Here is a 14,409-nt window from a genome sequence, read left to right on the forward strand (position 1 = left end):
CTTGGCTATCAGTTAATTTGCATATCTCACTGATCAGCCAATGGGAAGGGTAGCGGTCATACGCCAGTTACCATGTTTGTCTTTTATTAGTGTAGATAGGGTAATTATCAAGAGCAGGAAGTTAACGTTGGTATAATACTGTTGACTCAACTCCAGCCAGACTTATTTGAATTTCACCAAATTTTTTCACTAAGGACATTTTTCTGTTACAGGATTCTGTTCAGGATCCTACATTATACATTATTTGCTATCTCTCCTTAGTTGTCTCTATTCCTTTTAAAAAGTATTTTTATTGATTTCAGAGAGGAAGGGAGAGGGAGAGAGAGACAGAAACATCAATGATGAGAGGCAATCATCAATCGGCTGCCTCCTGCACACCCTACACCAGGGATTGAGCTTGCAATGTGGGCATGTGCCCCAGCCAGGAATTGAACTGTGACTTCCTAATTCATAGGTCAATGCTCAACCACTGAGCCACGTTGGCTAGGTAGTTGTCTCTATTCTTTAACAGCCTTCAATTTTTCTTTGTTATATGACCTTGACACTTTTGAAGAGTGCTGATATAAAATTTTCAGAATTTTCATCTATTTGGGTTTGTCTGTTGTTGTCACTGGTGGAGTGTGGTTATGCATTTTTAGTAAAAATATCACAAAAAATAATGTCTTTCTGTTTTTCACAGGGCATCATACCAAGGGGTTCATTGTGTTATGTTTTAATCATTGGTGATGTTTATCTTTGTCTCTTGGTTAAGTTGATGGCTGCCTGGCACCCAGAACCCAGGTTTCCTCGCAGCCCTGGCTTCGTCCTGAAGGACATTTGGAAGGACATCTTGACTAATTAGCATATTATGCTTTTATTATTATAGGTTGCTGATGGCTAACTTCTTCCTTCCCCTTCTTTAGTCCATTTTTTCACTGAAAATGTGTGAAAGAAGGTAGGAGCCTCAATTCCAACTCTACTTCATGTCTCTTGTCACTCTAAATTATTAAAAGCCAAAAGTTTTGGTTACTTATATTGACAAATTCCCCCATGGCAGCTGAGAGCTTTGTTTTCTTGTGAGCTCAGCATTTGAGGGAATATTTATTTACTTTATCTAATATTTCTAAATGGTTTGCTAAGATAAAGTTTATTTAGTTCACTATATTGCCAGAAACAAAAATGTGCTGGGATGTGCGTGCAACCAAGGTACATGCCCCTGACCGGAATCGAACCCGGGACCCTTCAGTCTGCAGGCTGACGCTCTATCCACTGAGCCAAACCAGTCAGGGCTTTTTTCATTTTTTAAAAAACTTTTTGTTCTGCCGTAGCCAGTTTACTGCCCTACTCCAAGTTTACTGAACAAAGAGTGAGGCAGTAAAAACCTGAGTAAAAACTTTGTCCATGGGGAGTTAACGGCAAGTCTTTTTTTTTTTATTAAAACTTTTTTTGATTACAGTTTGACATTCAATATTGTATTAGTTTCAGTTGTACAGCATAGTGGTTAGACAACCCCAATAAGTTCTGTACTCACCTGACACCATGCATAGTGATTGCAATATATTGACTACATTCCCTATGCTGTACTTTACATCCCATGACTATTTAGTGACTGCAACTTACATCTATGTAAGTTGGTATTTAGTAGAAGTACCAGTTTGTACTTCTTAATCTCTTTATCTTTTCACCCAGTCCCCCAACCCACTCCCATCTTGCAACCATCATTTTGTTCTCTGTATCTATGAGTTTATTTCTTTAACTGCAAATCTTAACATAGAGTGATTGAATGGTTGTAGGTCTTTTCCCGTGCGTCACATTTCCCATGAAAGAAAGTCCTAGCTCCCTGTTTGAATGGCCTGTGTTCTGGAAGCTGATTTGAGGGACAGAGGTTGGTTCCACTGTTCAGCATGTAAATCTTTAATCTCTGTGTGGTATGATATGACAGACAACCCCTGTGTGTACCTGGTTTCTACATTCTGTCTGGTTTAGTGTCTTAAGAAAGTAAACCACTTGTCTCTTGCTAGGGTTCAGGAGAGACAGTTTCTTGGATACGTGGTAAGGCTTCTGGGTGAAAACTGTTCCTTACAAACGTTCAACCAGTATTCCTATTTTCAGCCCAACTTTGACCCCTACCTTCAGATTCTTCAGACTTTCTGTTGTGCTTGCTTCTTACTGGTTTCATACCCTCACCTGCCCTCACATGCATGGGGTTGGCTTGTTCTGTTTAACAAAGCCAACAAAGTGTTATATTTATACTAGAGGCCCGGTGCATGAAAATTTGTGCACTCGATGTGTGTGGGGGCGGGTCTCTCAGCCTGGCCTGCACCCTCTTGCAGTCCGAGAGCTCTCAGGGGATGTCCAACCGATGGCTTAGGTCCACTTCCCACGGGAGCAGGCTTAAGCCACAGTCTGGCCTCCCTCTGCAGGAGGCAACTGGGCAGGCTGATCAGAGGACAGTGCTGGCAGCCTGGCAAGCAGCCCCTCCCCAACCCCCACAATCGCCCCTTCGCGGCTGCTGGTCACTGCTGACCCCTCCCTCTGCCTGCTGGCACATGCCTTGGCTGGCCTGGCACCGCCTGCTCGCCGGCCCTGCCCCCCGCTGATCAGTTTTGCGGTTTGGTCGATTTGCATATTACACTTTTATTATATAAGATCTCTCAACAGCTGTTGTCTCCTTTCATGTTATATATGTTTTTTATGAGTTTATCCTTTCTTAGCATCACTTTAGTGTAGTTTTAGGAGAGAATGGATATTTAACAAAGATAATCTTATCTTACATTTAATTATGTCATATTCACTTAAAAATAGTATTGTTATAAATATTTTTATAAATTCAGGATTTCTTCTATCTTCCCTTGCCACTAATATTTATTTCAGTTTTATATCATGAGTGAAGAGTAGAAGGATAGGTAAATACAGGAGGGAATGGAGAAGGGCAACAAGAGACAGAGAGGAAAAAAGGGGTTCCTTACTGACAAAGGATGACAGGCTTAGTTGTTGGTACCAGTGAGGCTGTAATGAAGTAATATCGCCATCTTCTGGCTTTTTAAAAACTGTTTCTATAATTTTATCTGGGAATGTGAGTTACAAATACTTTTTTCTAGTAGATTTTTCTTATGACTTGCATTGTGTTGTTTTCTTCTATATCTATATATACATTATACTCCTATCAGTTTTTTTCTTTGATGACTTCTGGGTTTGGACTTATATTTAGAAAAGTTTTCCACACACACACAGATTAAAAAATCTGACTCCCATGTTTTTTTCTAGTAACCTAAAAAATTGCATTGAATTCTTTGATCCATTTGGAATTTATTTTGAATGAGGGGTAAATTATGGCCCCAGTTAATTTTTTTTCAGATGGTTACTAGTTCTCAGTACTACTTACTGAATAATCCACCTAAACCAATTATAACCCACTGATTTGAACTTTGATACATATTATGGATTTTGGTCTCTTCTTGGACTTGTTTTTCTATCCATCAAGCTATATGCCTTTTCATTTAACAAGTGTAATATTTTAATTACTATAACTTTATAACTTACTTTAATAATTGGAAGGGGCTAATCCGAACTCTGTTTCCAGAATTTGTATGGCTATTCTTGCTTATTTTTTCACATAAACTTTTTTTTCTTTTTCATTCCCTACTTTATTTTCTATTAAAGAAAAAATTTTAAGATGTAAAGTACACATAACATAAGTCAATGCTTAACCACTGAGCCACGCCAGCTGGACCAAAAGTCTTTTTAAGATAATTTTAAAGTATACATAAAATAATTTATATTCTCCAACATTTATAAATAATATAAATTTCCACTACTAAATGAATTCCACAGCAAAATTGGAACTGATCTTTTTATGGTATGGAACATGTATATAGTAACATCTCATTTACTTAAACTTTATTGTAAATTTTGCTTATGTATGACCTTGGACAAGTTATTTAAACTCTCTGACTCAATTTTCCCTCCTGTATAATGGAGATAAATCTATAAGGTTATTTGAGGAATTACCATAGTAAATAGCTCTTATGATGATGCTGATTATAAAATTGTTTCATTTTCATTTGAATACAGGTTATGTACTTACATAAGTACAGTGGTATTCTAAATGAGAATTAGAAATTACACTATTTTTTTCACAATTTTTTTATTGTCTTCATTTTTATCTTCTTGGACTTTTGGATAAACTGAATATTTTATGCTTGCATAGTTCATTGTATAGTACTTTGTCTGCAAATTTATATTAACACCCAAATGATATTTTAAAAACTCATGTATCCTTGTTGTGATAGATCAAGTAAGGATAAATCTTAACATTTGTATTTCTAATCTAAAGCTACGTTGATCTGGAAATGAGATTTTGCTAAAGAGCATATGTGCAGCAAATGATGTAATCCATATAGTCATTGTACATAAGTGAATGAATGGTTTAAAATTTGGCTTGTACTGTTTGATCAAATAACCTTTTGTTAGGTTTTTGGCAGGATCTTGAAGTGTGATTTTGTTCTAAATTTGGACGATCTCTTAGATCCTAATGTTGCTTCTTTGGACAGGGGAGAAATAAGTTTTCTTTGTTAGACTTTTATTTTCAATAATTAAGAACAAATAATAAATGTTATAATCTATGACAATGTTTGAAACAAAAATATCCTTAGGTTTTATTGTGGAAGCATGTATAGGAACATGTCATTAATCCAGTTTTGCCTGGGAATGAGGGAAGAATTCTACTTCTGTGGATATACTTGGTGAAATGTAATTCTGTGTCTAATTTTCTTTAGTATTAAACTAATAGTTTTCAACATACTCATCTGTGCCTGGACCATTTATTGCCTTTCTACGGAGTTTAATTTGCTTCATTCCTGAAAATCAAGTAAATTTAATAAGAATTTAATATATATATGTATATATGTATATATATGTATATATCAAAAAGATTAAGTGACCTATCATATGTCCATATGTCCAACCAACCAGCCGGTATATATGACGTGTGCACTGGCAATTTATTTTTAAAAAAATATATTTTATTGATTTTTTACAGAGAGGAAGGGAGAGGGATAGAGAGTTAGAAACATCAATGAGAGAGAAACATCAATCAGCTGCCTCCTGCACACCTCCCACTGGGTATGTGCCCACAACCAAGGTACATGCCCTTGACTGGAATCAAACCTGGGACCCTTGAGTCCGCAGGCCGACGCTCCTAACCGGTTAGGTCCGCACTGGCAATTTAAAAGTAAATGTTGCCGAAACTGGTTTGGCTCAGTGGATAGAGCGTCGGCCTGAGGACTGAAAGGTCCCAGGTTCGATTCCGGTCAAGGGCATGTACCTGGGTTGCGGGCACATCCCCAGTGGGGAGTGTGCAGGAGGCAGCTAATCGATGTTTCTCTCTCATCGATGTTTCTAACTATCTCTCTCCCTTCCTCTCTGTAAAAAAAATCAATAAAATATATTTAAAAAAAATAAAAGTAAATGTTGACTCACACGTGCACAATACATATAAAGCTCTCGCTGGTGCCAATTGCATGCATATACTAGTATTTCGATCTGTCATTGTCAATCCTGAATGTGGTTGTTTTTGTTGACATTTCTATTATAGAGAAAGGGCGAATAGTGATATTAAAATATTTATCCTAATTAATTTCCTTTCAATGTGCACGAATCTGGGCACTGGGCCACTAGTGTTAAATAAAATCAGTGAGATGAAGGAAGGCCTAATGTCTTAGTGACTGACTAGTGTATGGGTTGTGTGAAAGCTAATTTAGGAGCTGGGAATATTCTTTTTGCTTATTTCTGAGCTTTGAGTGTTGTTGCAATGGGTGAAGGTTGTTTTTTAGGTAAATGGTGAATATAAACTTACCTGATAATAGTTGAGAAATGAATGAGTATTTCAGTTACTAAAGAATTATAGAGCCGAAGCCGGTTTGGCTCAGTGGATAGAGCGCCGGCCTGTGGACTGAAAGGTCCCGGGTTCGATTCCGGTCAAGGGCATGTACCTGGGTTGTGGGCGCATCTCCAGTAGGGAGTGTGCAGGAGGCAGCTTATCGGTGTTTCTCTCTCATCGATGTTTCTAACTCTCTATCCCTCTCCCTTCCTCTCTGTAAAAAATCAATAAAATAAAAAATAAAAAAAAGAATTATAGAATACTAGAGGCCTGGTGCATGAAAATTCATGCACTGGAGGGAGGGTCTCTCAGCCTGGCCTGCCCCCTCTCACAGTCCAGGAGCCCTCAGGGGTGGGAGGTGACCCGGCGATCAGGGGAAAGCGATGCCCCCATCACACCTCTGCCGCTGCCACTGCCAGCAGCGTAAGCCTCTGGCGGCCCTGGTTACCTGAGCCTCGGGCCACCCTGGGTGGCTGGGGCGCTGAGGAGACTGGGGGACTCCAGAGGCAGGTACGCGGAGTGGCCAGGCCTGCCCCAAGGGGCTGAGGGGACTGGGTGCTGCCATCTTGTGGCTGTAGGCGCTGCCATCTTTAAGGGCAGGGCAGTTAGTTAGCATATTCCCTCCTTATTGGCTGTGGGTGCTGCCATCTTGAGGGTGGGCTAGTCAATTAGCGTACTCCCTCCTTATTGGCTGTGGGCGCTGCCATCTTTGCGACAGTGTGAGGGTCAATTAGCATATTCCTTCTTTATTAGATAGGATGGCTGATAATGCTAGCTTTTTAAAGAATTAGGATGCAAATAACTTTTACTTAATCTCTGGTGAGCACAATTTAGTCTCTCTCTAGTTTAGATGTTCAACTTTTTACTTAAAATCTTTCTAAGGCTTCCTAATCTGATTTATTTTTTTAAAGTAATGTCCTGCTTGACCTGGCATCCAACCTCATCTCTTAGAAGCCCTCCCTCTTGTCCTTCATTTTCAGGTACATAGATCTTCCTTTAGTTCCTGGAATTTCCCTTGTGCTTTTCTTCCCAATCCTGTGCTGGCTGCTCCCTCTGGCTGTGATGTACCCCATTCTCTTTGCCAGTGGTTTACATTGTTTATTTGTTTGTTGAGCTCAGCTCAAACTTTACTTCCTCTGAGAAATCTTCTCTAAAACCACCAGAATCCCAGTCTCTCTTTTTTAAAAAAATATATTTTATTGATTTTCTACAGAGAGGAAGGGAGAGAGAGAGCCAGAAACATCGATGAGAGAGAAACATCGATCAGCTGCCTCCTGCACACCCCCCACTGGCGATGCGCCCGCAACCCAGGTACATGCTCCCTACCGGAATCGAACCCGGGACCCTTCAGTCCGCAGGCCGACGCTCTATCCACTGAGCTAAACCGGTCTCGGCAAGAATCCCAGTCTCTTATGTTACATTCTTCTTTTGCATCTTTTTGTCTCTGTAGTAGCACATACAGTAATTGTCATTAAGAGTTAATTTTGAAATATATTGTCTAATGCCAGCCTTCTTTTTTTGTTTGTGATAATGCTTTCTTTTTAAGTAAAAAAATGAATCATTGCCAAAACAAAATGTTTTGCCTCCAAATAATTTTTTTTAAATATATATTTTATTGATTTTTTTACAGAGAGGAAGGGAGAGGGATAGAGAGTTAGAAACATCGATGAGAGAGAAACATCGATCAGCTGCCTCCTGCACACCCCCTACTGGGGATGTGCCTGCAACCATGGTACATGCCCTTGACTGGAATCGAACCCGGGACCCCTGAGTCCAAAGGCTGATGCTCTATCCATTGAGCTAAACCGGTTAGGGCGCCTCCAAATAATTTTTAAAGCATAAGAGGAAAGTTCATTAATGAGGAACATATTTTCATTTTTCAACGTTTTTCTTTTAATTTATTTTTATTTAAGCTACACAGTCACTAAGCAGTTTTTAAACATAGGTTTCATGATCGTTTTGACTTCATGCTTTTAAAAGGAATCATTTATCTTCAAACATAACAAATTTCAGAATCCATTAAAAATTATTTTATTCAAATTATGTTTTCCAAAAGGGAGGGTTCTATGCTAGTCATCTTTGAAAGTTCTCATACCATTTCAGAACCATATTTGCTAGAATGAACATTCCAGAGGGACTTGGTGTCATATGGGCCTGAGAGATAGCAAATGATGAAGCAAATATGTAGCTGTTGTCCAGCATCTTTTGTGTGAATTGAGTGAATGAGTCAACTGAGGATACAGCAGCATTCCCTACAGGAGTCTGCTAAGCCAGACTGTCCAATGATTCCACAGAAATTCCAATCTGAGCAACAGATGAAGTTCAGACAATGTTCATGGCTCCAAATGGGTGCCGGCTTCCTTCTCCAGCTTTAAGACCTGACGTTTTGAAGATGGCATTTGGTTTCCCATTCGTGACAAATCCTAGGAGTTGCCATACTGGCATTCCATTTGAATTAGGATAGGCAAAGTAGACAGATCCTCCCATTCCCTCAGGAAATGGGATCGTTCCCAGCATAAAAACCACAACATGGTTAATATTTTCATAATCAGGCAAATCAAAAACTAATTTATCGTCTGCCATTTGCTGTGCAGCTGTTTGCACCAGCTTCCCTTCACTAAGCAGCCAAACATGGTGGTGGCAGCCTAATGGCTGCCTTCTTAGTGAGTATGCAGACTCCATGGAGGCGGGGACTGTTATTGTTTCTCGCTGTGTCTTCAATGCTCAGCCTAGGGTTTGACATGCAGTAGGCAGTAATACTGAATAATAAACAAATGAGCAGTGCTCAGACAACATGATTCATTATTCACTGCACTTATGTAGAAGACTCTGTTAAAAGTTGTCATTAATTGCTTGTAATATTAACCAGTTTTTATCATTGTAGAGTTTGGAAAAATTCTTTTTCAATTTAAATAAGTTAGCAATGAATATGAAAGCAATTATTTTTTTTAAGTGTGAAATGTCAATGGTTTCAGCTTTTAGTATGTAAAAGTGTTTTTAAAATTTTACTCTTGCTTACTATTCATTTTACCTTAAAATTAGCGAAATTAAGTTTACCCTATTAAAAATTTCCCCCATAAAATATAAAAATATAGTTGTATTGATTTTTAGAAAGAGAGAAAGGGAGAGGGAGAGAAAGAAACATTGATCTACTACCTGCACATCCCCCACCAGGGATTGAGCCCACAACCTGGGCATGTGCCCTGACCAGGAATCCAACCAGCAACCTTTTGGTGCACAGGTTGACACCCAGCCAACTGAGCCACACCGGCCAGGGCTGTTCTAAAACACTTTTTGTTCATGATAGGAAAGTAATACTCAAAATTCAGCTATATAGCTTAGTGATATTTCAGATGTGTGAATGTGTTAAATGTTTACATTTCTTTTCATTTTCTGTTGTCAAGTCACAGTAAGTGGGATTATCATACATTTTTAAAGGGTGAAAATAAATATAACATTGACTATATAATTAATTTACTAAATAGTTCTTTAAAAACAAAAAATAAATACTACTTGAGTTCTAACCACATGCCAGACACTGGATAAAATAGGTAGGTTCCCTGCCCTCAAGGAACTTACATTTTAGTTGGCAGAGATAGACCACATTTTGATAATTACACAAACAGGTAATGACAACCGATGTGTGCTAAAAAAGGAGAAAGTAGGAGAGAGCATTAAGTAGAGACCTCTGACCTAGTCTGGGTAGTGGGAGAGGAACAGTTCTCTCAGAAAAAGTGTTATTTGAGAGGAGATCCAAAGGAGGAGAAATTAACCATTGGTGAAAGTTCCAGGCAAAGGGAACTGCATGTGCAGAGGCCCTGAGGCAGGAGGAGCATGAGTTTGAGGAGCTGACAAAAAGCCAATGGAACTTGATCAGGGAAGGGTATGGGAAAGTGGTTCAACACAGACCTGGAGAGGTAGTTAGAGACCAGATCAAATATGAAGGATTGAGTCATTAAAATGTGATTACTACCAACTGTTTAGAAACAGGAATTCATAGTGTTCATCAGCCAGGAACTAGTTCAGTCAGTCCTATATAATAAAAGGGTAATATGTAAATCGACTGAATGGCAGAACAACTGGTTGCTATGACACACACTGACCACTGGGGGGCAGACGCTCAAGCCAGGAGATGCCCCCCGGTGGTCAGTGTGCTCCCATAGGGAGAGCACTGCTCAGCCACAAGCCAGGCTGACTGCTGGAGAGTGCAGCGGCCCGCCTCTGTGGCAGCGCTAAGGATATCTGACTGATGGCTTAGGCCACCAGTTTGACATCCCTCAAGGGCTCCAGAACTGCGAAAGGGTGCAGGCCAGGCTGAGGGACAACCCCCAACCCCATGCACAAATGTCGTGCACCAGACCTCCAGTTATGATATAATGATGTAAAGGACTCCTATGAAACTATAAAAAGAAATGAAGTTACTAAGAAAATTTTAATTTAATACTGAAATTAATAAAAGAAGGAACTAAAAAGGGTGAAAATCTGATCCAATGATATATACTTATTCTATATGAAATTCTGAAGGCTTCTTTTGGTATAATAAGATATTCTTTTATATGGGTTTATTATAATAATTACATTTTTTGCTACATTTTGAGGATAAATTTATTGTATCTCAAGTCAGATGTATTTTGTAATTTAGTGTAGTAGGTAAGAACATGTCTGCTAGTTTTCTTTGTGTTTTTTTTGCTAGTTCTTGGGTTGATCTTCTGGCATTGCCATTTACACAGTTGGTTAACTGGGCAAATTACTTCAACTGTAAAGTTCCGTTTGTCATCTGTAAAATGCAAATAGTATATTTACCTGATAGAGTTCTGGAACAGATTATGTGAGATCCTACATGTGAAGCACTTAAAAGAGTGCCTAAATATGTATATTTTCCAAACTTTGAAACATGAATTTATATTTAAAATTAATATCTTCCACGTAAATATACTGCCTTTGCTGACATTAAAGTTTTAGTAGCATCTTTTACAGCAGTGTTAGAAAGTATACAAACTCTGATTCAAGTGATGTTAATTCTACAAATGTATTTATAACTTTGCTTTTTTTCTTCGTTGTCTTTTGATTAATGGTATACCATTTTAAAAGGCTTTGTGGCCAGAACTACTAAATTGTGGTTGGAAAGAAGGGCTTGCATTTTGAGACCATCTGTGGGAGTTATATTGTCTGAAACTGACAAGAGATCGTGGCAGATGGTGAGGTCACATAGATTGACTTTTTGAGCTTGACATAATGTGTTCATGAATGTGGAAGAAGAAATCCGATTTATTTTTTTTAACCAACAGAAAACTTGGTGGCAGGAAGAAGTGTGCAATAGCTGAGTCTGGGTAAAACATAATGCATTAGCTTATTTTTGAGAATTACCGGTGCTGTCCAAAGATGGCAATTTCTTGAAACACTCCATGCCATGTTTATTTACTTTCTAGACACTTGGTTTAAGTCATACATTTCAAATAATTTGTAGCTTAAAGACAATGTAAAAGTCAAAGGCTTTAAAAATACTTAGAACTGTATACATTTTAGTTAAAAGGTTAAAAGCTCTAACTCAAAGCCAATATAGCATACTTCTTTGTAATCAAATGAAGCAGATCTGTCACAATCCCATTTCCTTTTGTAACATTTATCTTACTGTAACTTTATATAATTTAAATTACATTTGAAGGTTTATGCTATTTCTCTCATTTCCTCGTATATCTCCAGTACCTGGATTTAGTGCCTTACACATAGTGGATGTTCAGTGATTTCTGGATGAATAAATAAATTAATGAATGAAGTTACTGCCTAATCTTGTTACTTTTAGAAGTTTTTCTTAACCACAATTTTTCCTGTTTTAAATTGTATTTATGTTTGGTATTTTTCACTTGCACTATGTGTAAATTGTGTATTATTTATTTTAGCGGAAAAAAACCTTAATTTGTCACAAGAAATCAGTGAATTGCTTTTTCCCCGTAACATGAGTTGAGTGCTAACCTTGTGGTAGTCAGTATCCTAATTATTTTTCATACCTTGACTCATTTAATTAAGTAGATAAACTACTATTTTGCAGATGAAAAGGTTTAGGCACAGAGACATTAAGGTAAATTTGCTCAAGAAATTCATGCACTTTGGCTCTCTTTCAAACATTTATCTTTTAGGTAACATTTAGAAGTTCCAATCTGTGCTAGCTCTGGAGAGAAGATACAAAGGGAATACAGTACTAAACAAAATTATGTGGCTAAAGCAGTATTTTTTGTTGTTAATCCTCACCTGAGGATAGTTTTTCCCCATTGATTTTGAGAGAAAGTGGAAGGGAGGGGAGGAGGGAGAGAAAGAGAGAGAGAGAGGGAGAGGAAGACACAGAGAAAGAGAGGCATCAATATGAAAGACACATCGGTTGGTTGCCTCCCACATCTGCTCCGATCTATATCCAATCTGTAACCCAAGTACATGCCCTTGACTGTGACCCTTTGGTGTGCAGGCTAATGTTCTAACCACTGAGCATACCAGCCAGGGCTAAAGCAGTATTTATTGGTAGCCAATCTCTATAGTGTGCTGAAATAGTAACACTCTTAATATCTTTTATTTGGGAGAATAGCACAGTACCACTGTATAACACAGTCCTTAAGAAATTTAATACACAAATGAATATTAAATATAGTAATGAAGCATATGCATGGACTGTATGCTATTACAACTATACTCTGGACATGAAGAAAGGGGGAGAAGGGAAAAACAAGCCAAATCTGGTACCCCAGACCAACAATGTCCGCTTATATTTCACTAGAGGCCCGGTGCACAGATTCATGCACCGGTGGGGTCCCTCAGACTGGACTGCACCCGCTCGCAATCTGGGACCCCTCGGGAGATGTCAGACTGCCAGTTTTGGCCTGATGGCCTGCGGGGATCGGGCTGAAACCGGCAGTCCGACATCCCCCAAAGGATGTAGTAGTGCCCAAAGCAGCAGGTGGCCAGGGAGGGGCCCAAGACCGGGCCAGAGCCTGCTGCTGCCACCACTTGGTAGCACTGCAATAGAGGCAGGAGAGGTTCATGCTGCCGCACCTGTGCTCACCAGCCGTGAGGCTGGCGTCTGGCACCCATTGGTCAACTGAGTGCCACTCCCACTGTGGGAGTACACTGACCACCAGGGGGCAGCTCCTGCTTTGAGCGTCTGCCCTCTGGTGGTCAGTGTGCATCATAGTGACCAGTCAACCCATCGTTTGGTCGCTTAGGCTTTTATAGATGTAGACTAGAGGCCCGGTGCACGAATTTGTGCACAGGTGGGGTCCAGCCGCCTGCTCTGATTGGGGCTGATTGGGCTGGGCCAACTAGGGGGAGGGGCCGCGGGCAGTTGGCCTACTGGCCCCACTCCTGATTGGGGGGGTGATTGTGGGGGGAACACAGGGGGAGGGGCCTGGAGAAGACCCACTGAGCTGGAGCTGAGCATGGGGCCCAGGCTTCCCAGGGAGGACGGCCTCAGCAAGGAAACAGAAACCACCAGAAGGCTCTGCAAAGAGGCCCTGAGCTCCCTTCAGCGAGGTGGACTCAGAGCTGGTGTCTCTGTGTACATTGGACACAGCCTGGCACTCGCCTTTGTCTGTTGGTCAAATCCATTGCATCGAAAAACTTGTTCCCCTTCTTCTCTTTGGGCCCTTACAACAAATACAGGCCAATTGGAAGACGCAGGCCCCAGTGGCAGAGTCAGGCTCCACAACCACCCGGAATTTAGGCCTAAGACAACTGGGTAGTAATCTCCATGGAACAGAACACACTGTTTTGGAGTCTTAATTCTCCCCTAAAATGTGCCCAGCTGCTCCTCTTTAGCTGGAATAGACTGAACTAAGGAACTAAAGACCGAGTTTCCTTTGAGGTGGGATCCACCAGGAACTGGCTGGTGGCAAAGCCTTCCCCTCAAGCTCAGTGTGCTCTGAGACAGTCTGTTTCTGGCACCGGGTCCTGGGCTGCTGGTTGGATGGCAGGTCCACAGGGTTTCTCTCCGCCGCCTTCCTGGCCTTCCAAGCAGTACCTCTGGCCCGGCGTGCCAGGCGGCTGTTGCTAGAGCCAAGACTCGGAGAGCGAAGGAGGTGGCTCGCACCAAGAAGGACCTGCATGTGGCCAGGCTGTGCCCCCCCACCCCGCTTCTCAGTCTCGCTCATATGGATTGGTTCAAAACCCGCTGCCCAAGACTGGTACCACGTTGGGAGGGTTGCAGCGGGGAGAGGGGCTCCCTGACCTGCCAGTCTTGGTGACGATCATCTTGGTGCCCAGCTGATTGAATTCATCTCTCAGAGCCTTCATCTCAAGCTGCATGCTCACGCTGGCCACCTTCTCATTGTTCTTTATCAGCGCCTTGGCTACGGCTGTGCAACTGGCCCCAGGGCCTTCGGGCTCAGCAGTGGCGCTGGTGATTGCCCCATGCGGCCGGCGTGTCATATTAGCTGGTTGTTTCGGTTGTTCCGCCGTAATGGTCACTGGGCTTTTATTATATAGACTAGAGGCCCGGTGCACAAAAATTTGTGCACTCGGGGCGCGGGGGGGAGCCCTCAGCCCCGCCTGGGGCCTCTTGCAGT

General features: G+C 40.8%; 1 protein-coding gene and 1 pseudogene across 4 annotated transcripts in view; one reads left to right on the plus strand and one right to left on the minus strand.

Annotated features, from left to right (window-relative positions):
• Positions 1 to 6,817: 6,817 nt before the first annotated feature.
• TFDP2 (transcription factor Dp-2 (E2F dimerization partner 2)) overlaps positions 6,818 to 14,409 on the plus strand; it is a 110,433-nt gene continuing 102,841 nt past the window's right edge. For 2 of the 4 annotated variants that reach the window (XM_015560403.1, XM_015560404.1), the window contains exon 1: positions 6,822 to 6,840. The gene's annotated coding sequence lies outside the window, so the exon portion shown is untranslated. Of the gene's footprint in view, positions 6,841 to 14,409 lie in introns of all 4 variants that reach the window. The other 2 variants (XM_015560405.1, XM_015560409.1) reach the window with 2 other exon arrangements.
• On the minus strand, positions 7,901 to 8,493 carry LOC102760129 (annotated as a pseudogene).

Source organism: Myotis davidii, unplaced genomic scaffold (assembly GCF_000327345.1).
Source record: "Myotis davidii unplaced genomic scaffold, ASM32734v1 scaffold73, whole genome shotgun sequence".
NCBI classification, from domain to species: Eukaryota; Metazoa; Chordata; class Mammalia; order Chiroptera; family Vespertilionidae; genus Myotis; species Myotis davidii.